Below are 6,578 nucleotides of genomic sequence, written 5' to 3'. Positions count from 1 at the left end.
GATATATGTATATATATAAAGCGGAGTTTATTAAGTATTAACTCACAGGATCACAAGGTCTCACAATAGGCCGTCTGCAGGCTGAGGAGCAAGGAGAGCCAGTCTGAGTTCCAAAACTGAAGAACTTGGAGTCCGATGTTCGAGGGCAGGAAGCATCCAGCATAGGAGAAAGATGTAGACTGAAAGGCTAGGCCAGTCTCTCTTTTCACATTTTTCTGCCTGCTTATATTCTGGCCACACTGGCAGCTGATTAGATTGTGCCCACCCAGATTAAGGGTGGGTCTGCCTTTCCCAGCCCACTGACTCAAATGTTCATTTCCTTTGGCAATACCCTCATAGACACACTCAGGATCAATACTTTGTATCCTTCAATCCAATCAAGTTGACACTCAGTATTAACTGTAACAGTGAGTATACAAACGAGTTCTATTGTTTCCTCAATAGTATGGAAAAAAATGGCTACATGAGCTCAAATAGAGAAAACAATAGACTCCCCGCTTTTGATCAGGTTTTACTTAACTCTTTCAGCAGGTCCACTCCCAACCTCTGTTGTTCCCTAGCAATAGAGAACAACATCCTAGTCCTTGGGAGACTCCCCGGGACAAACCATATCTGGCAGCTGTTGGGAGTCTCCCGATGACTGTCAAGTTACAGGCTACTGGCCACTCAGCAAGGATCCATCCCTGCAGAGTCGCCAGATTTGTTCCTGGACGGAACAAGGTCTGTCTGCTCATTCCTGTGATCCATTAACAAGATGCAGGCAGACTGGGAAAGAAGGGAGTTTATTCCTGCAACCAGTTACAGGGAGAAGGTCAGAGTAACTCACCAGACCAAGCCTCAAAGTTACAAGTTTTTTTCTACTGCTGATACACATTTTAAACTCCACGCTACATGTGGAATTGCATCTACAAACAGGAGTGTTTCAGTCACTCTATATCTAATCTTTAACTAGGGTCTAGGGTTTGGAAAGCTTTCTCTGGAGTCTTGGGAAGTTCCTTAATCTTTATTTTGAGACGGAGTTATACTCTTGTTGCCCAGGCTAGAGTGCAATGGTATGACCTCTGCCTCCTGGGTTCAAGCGATTCTTCTGCCTCAGCCTCCTAAGTAGCTGGGATTACAGACATGTGGCACCACACCCAGCTAATTTTGTATTTTATATTTTTAGTAGAGACCTGTATTTTTCACCATGTTGGTCAGGCTGGTCTTGAACTCCTGACTTCAGGTGATCCGCCCACCTTGGCCTCCCAAAGTGCTGGGACTACGGGCATGAGCCACCGCATCCAGGTGAAAGTTTCTTAATCTTAAGTGGGCCCTGGTAAGACATGTATGTGTAAGAATGCTTTTATTATTCGATCAGACTTTGGGTCTGAGAAAAGCCAGGTGGGGTCTAATGGGGTTTGTTTTCTCATTCCAGCCCTCATACTCAGGCACCAGTTTCTCCAGTTCTTTAATGTTTAACTTATGACTTCATCATGATTACAGTAAAGGGTTAGTGGAAACTGATTGTTCTGGTTGTAATGCAAACCTGGCCTTCCACAATGGTGTCCCATAAATCTCTTAGGAGCTGTTTACTTTTCTTAAATGGTTTTTCTTTTTATTTCTCAGACTCAATAATTTCCATTATTTTATCTTCAAATTTGCTAATTCATTCTTCTACTTGCTCAAATCTCCCTTCAAATACTTCTGCAAGGCTGGTTGCGTCGGTGAGAGCTCGGACACACCCCCTCCCCTCGCGGGGAGCTCGGACACACCCCCTCCCTCGCGGGGACCTCGGACATGCCCCCCTACCCTCGCTGGGAGTTCGGACACCCCTCCTTCCCTTGCCGGGAGCTTGGACACACCTCTCCCCACCCCCCACCGGGAACCCGGGAAAAAAAGCCCCATCAGGACCTACCTGATAGCATTTTGTCCCATCCAGGCCCCACTCCGTGCCTGCCATTTTGTCTTCCTGCTTACCATTTTGTCCTATCTGGGCCCCACTCCCTGCCTACCATTTTGTCCTATCTGGGCCCCGCTCCCTGCCATTTTGTTCCATCCGGGTCCCACTCCCCGTCATTTTGTCTCACTCACCTTGAGCACAACCAATCAAACGCCTCCACTCCCTATAAAACCCCAGTCTGAGAGGAGTCCACGCGACTTCTCCGGCCCCTCCTGTTGGACTGCAGAACCTCACCTGGGAGCCTGAATAAATTCCCTTGCATTGGATTATTTTCATGCTGGCCTCAGTTTCTTCATCTTACACTCAGCGAGAACAGACTTTACAACTTCTAGTGAAATTTTCATTTTAGTTACTAGGTTTTTCAGCTCCAGAATTTCCTTTAGGTTTCTTTTTAGCTCTTCTACCTTTGTATTGATATTTCCATTTTGTTCTTACACTACTTTCTTGGCTTTTTTCACATTTTCTTTTAACATCTTTAAGCATACTCTTGTCATCTTTAAGACAGTTTAGTAGATTTGCCATCAAGTCTGTTGCAGGGACAGTTTCTGTTTAATTTTTTTCCTTTGACTAGGCCATATTTTCCTGTTTCCTTATATGCTTTATGATTTTTTTTTGTCATTGAAAACTGGACATTTGAACATAATAATGTGATAACTCTGGAAATTAGATTCTCCTTTTTCCCAGGGTTTGCTCTTTTTTGTTATTGTTTTCGTTTATTTTGTTTATTTTTTGAGACGGAGTCTCACTCTGTTGCCCAGGCTGAAGTGCAGGGGCATGATCTTGGCTTACTGCAACCTCTGCTTCCCAGGTTAAAGTGATTCTCCTGCCTCAGTCTCCCAAGTAGCTGGGACTACAGGCGTGTGCCACCACACCTGCCTAAATTTTTGTGTTTTTAGTGGAGTCAGGGTTTCACCATGTTAGCCAGGATGGTCTCGATCTCCTGATCTCATGATCCACCTATCTTCGCTTACCAAAGTGCTGGGATTACAGGTGTGAGACACCACACTTTGCCTGTTTATTTTTAATTGTTGTAATTTGTCTCTGGGCCAAGAGTCAGCCTGAAACTTAAGGTCTTCTCAGGTCTTTTCTGGGTCTTATCCTGGGCATGTTTAGTCACTTTCTAATTTTTCCTATGTGTGGTATTTAATGTCATTGTTTTTTATCTCTGGCTCCAGAAAAGAGAAAAAGAAAAAAAAGAAGCAGAAAGGAAAAGTTGCTGGCTTTTTAAATTCCCCAAAGTCACTTGTGCTGGAAGAGTTTGCAACAAATGGTGGTAGGTACAACAATAATGGCCGCTTACCTCTTTGTACCTCTCTGAACTTTTGTTTTCAGAAGTAACATTCAGGGCCAGACGTGGTGGCTCACACCTGTAATCCTGGTACTTTCTAGACAGATCACTTGAGGTCAGTGTAAGGCCGGTTGCCTCGCCGGGAGCACGGACGCACACCCTGCCCCTTTCTTCGAAAGCTCGGACATGCTCAGGCAAGCTCAGACATGCTCAGGCATGTTCCCTTCTCCCCTTCTGGCACAGCCTGGCCTTCAAACAAAGGCTTGTAACTCTACCCAATGGTAGTCCTGCTTTGCCCACACCCTGCTCTCCCACAACCAATCGAGCTTCTTCACTCCCTATAAAACCCCGTGCCTGAGAGGAGTCTGTGCGACTTCTCCGGCCCCTCCTATTGGACCGCAGAACCTCACCTGGGAGCCTGAATAAACCCTTCACATTGGATCTTCTTGTGCTGGCCTCAGTTTCTTAACTTTAAACTCAGCAAGAACAAACCTTACATATGGTGCCGAAACCCGGGAGGAGTTGTAAGACCCCTACTGGGGGAAACTGACTCCTCCACACAAAGCTGGACCAGGGAGCTGCCGTTCCACCACAAGGTAAGGCTTCTGTTGCCCACCACCCCACCAGCTGTTCTCGGGGAGTCCCTGTCCGAAACCGCTGCAGCATCAGGGATTCCTGCTGTGAGTCTGGGACTCTGGCTTCCCGCCATTGAGTCCAGGACTCCGGCTTAGGACCTGAGTGTAAGAGGAGACGTCCCTACACTCTTGTCCTCTCCCCATGAGGGGTTTTCTTAGGGTCAGGAATTTGAGGGAGACGTCCCCACTTTCCTGAACCCTCACCAGTGACTGAGGTGTGGGTACTCAGAAGCCCCATTTAAGCAGCCCTGCCTCACAGCAGAGCCAAACCCCCCGGCTTATGCCACCAAAATCTTTATTTTGAACTAGCCCATTGGCATAAAGGCTCCTGTTAATTAAGAAACTGTATTTTTGGTTTCTTTCTTTCTCTATCTCTCTATCTCTTTCTCTCTTCCTCTCAAAATGGCAGCCGTCCCCCGCCCTTAAGATGGCGGCCGCTTTCCACTTTTAACTCTATTTTTCTGTCTCTCTTCCTAATTCCGATGTGAGTGAGTGAGCGAGTGAGTTTATGTGTAGTCCCACGGCCTAACAGCTATGGGGCTTGTGTGGGCCTCAACCTGCGGTTCCATGTGGATGTCATAAGGCATAACGGTGATTCACCTCAGAGCTGTCCTACTCGGACTTCCATCCTGGGGTGACCAGGCCCGGGGATTATACGGGTACACCTTAGCCAAGACGCCCCTGAAATATCCCTCCGGGGACGTGGCCGGGAAGGCATCAGACTGGTCTCCCTTCTGGGGGGCACCCACCCTTTGTTCATTGGTCCTCTATGTAATACTGTCTTTATTGTGCCTCCTGATTTTCAAGTAAATTCAATTCTGTCTCTCTTCATTCTCTTTGTTTTAATACTCATTGCTGCCTGAAAATTCCGTCAACCACCTCCTTCAGGAAAAGAATACCTCTGCTTGTGGTGGGTGTAGTACCTATTCCTATCCCTTGCTCACCTCCAACTGCCCCACAAAAGCCAACTATGGGGAACCAGAAGTCCCGCTTAGACCCCAAGTCGCCATTAGGATGCCTAGCCCAAAACCTACCCAAACTGGGCTTTCCATAAAGAAAAGAAAAAGATGCCTTCTTTACCATTCCTCTACACTCTGAGTCTTACTTTCTCTTTGAAAATTCTTCAGTCAGCCTTCATCCCACTTCTCTACTCAACTCGGCTACTTTGTTTCCTCTTCCATCCCATTCCCCCTCCTCAGCCCATTCCTGTCCTGAACTAATAGATACATTTGTTACACATCGGGAAAGCCTGTCTAACCTTCCTCTCTCTAGCCCAGACCTTGCCTTTTTGTAAATAGGAGTTCAATAGTGACAGCCGAGGGGTGACAAAAAGCGGCCTATGCAGTAGTTACAGACTCAGACACCCTCGAGGCACATTGCCTCCCCAGTGGACCCACAGAATGAGGCCACCTTAACTAACCAATTCAGGCCCTCGAGATGAAGGTGATGATGAAGGTAATGATGAAGGTGATGGTAGTATGTTGTAGGTGATGACAGAGGCGATGGTGATGATGGTAAAAGTGGTGATAATCATAATGAAGGTTATGGCAATGGTGATGATGGTGAAAGTAGTAATCATAATGAAGGTTATGGTAATGGTGATGATGGTAATGGTAGTGATGGTAAAGGTGATGATGCTGAAGGTGGTGATGATAAAGGTTGTAGTAATGACAGTGATGATGATAAGGGTGATAATGAAGGTGCAACAATCCCCAACCTTTCTCTTGGCTAATGCTAGTCGAAGCCATAAACTTCACTAACTGCTTTTATGTGCCTCCCTTAACAAACCCCCCTTAGCCGCAGTTCCCCTGCGGACTGGGTTCAACCTGTCTCTGACACCACCCTAACAGGGATCCCACTGTTCAAGGCACACTCCCAAGATCTTTTCTTCTGCTACAGAACGACTAATAGCTCCAGCTGCAACATGACTGTAAAAGTAAGATCCGCCCTTTATGCACCTCCAAGATAATACTTTTGGTGTAATGAGACCCTAACCAAGGTTATAAATGCCTCACTTCCCTCCCCCTGTGTACCTGTTACTCTAGTCCCACAGTTACAGGTATATGGGCAAGCCGAGTTTCTGTCCCTCCTTACGCCTCCCCCGTTCACCAAAACAAACGAGCTGTTTTAATCAGGCCTAGTAGAGGAGAACATCAACACTCTCCATCACCTCCAGGAAGACCTCTGAAGAAAGAAAAATACAGGAATCTTGTCCCTAAGCTGGTGGCATCCCATGCTTACCTGGCTAACCCCATCATCACTCCTATCATTGCAATCTGTTTGCTATTACTAATGGCCCCTTTTCTTCTCAGGTTCCTACAAGGTCATATGCAAGAAATTGGATGAGTGGCTGTTAACCAAATGCTGCTTCATCCCTTCGTCCGACTGTCAGTGGAGGCACCAGCCAACTGACCTGTCCCCCTTACTCCGCCCCTATTCAGCAGGAAGTAGTCAGAAAGAGTGACGCCCTCTATCTATCATAAAAAGGTCAGAATGTAAGGCCGGTTGCCTCGCCGGGAGCATGGACGCACACCCTGCCCCTTTCTTCAAAAGCTCAGACATGCTCAGGCAAGCTTGGACGTGCTTGGGTATGCTTGGACATGCTCAGGCATGTTCCCTTCTCCCCTTCTCGCACAGCCTGGCCTTCAAACAAAGGCTTGTAACCCTACCCAATAGTAGTCCTGCTTTGCCCACACCCTGCTCTCCCACAACTAAT

The sequence above is a fragment of the Aotus nancymaae genome, unplaced genomic scaffold (genome assembly GCF_030222135.1).
Source record: "Aotus nancymaae isolate 86718 unplaced genomic scaffold, 86718_ANA_hifiasm-v0.15.2.pri h1tg000006l, whole genome shotgun sequence".
Classification (NCBI taxonomy): domain Eukaryota; kingdom Metazoa; phylum Chordata; class Mammalia; order Primates; family Aotidae; genus Aotus; species Aotus nancymaae.
This window is presented reverse-complemented; position numbering follows the sequence as displayed.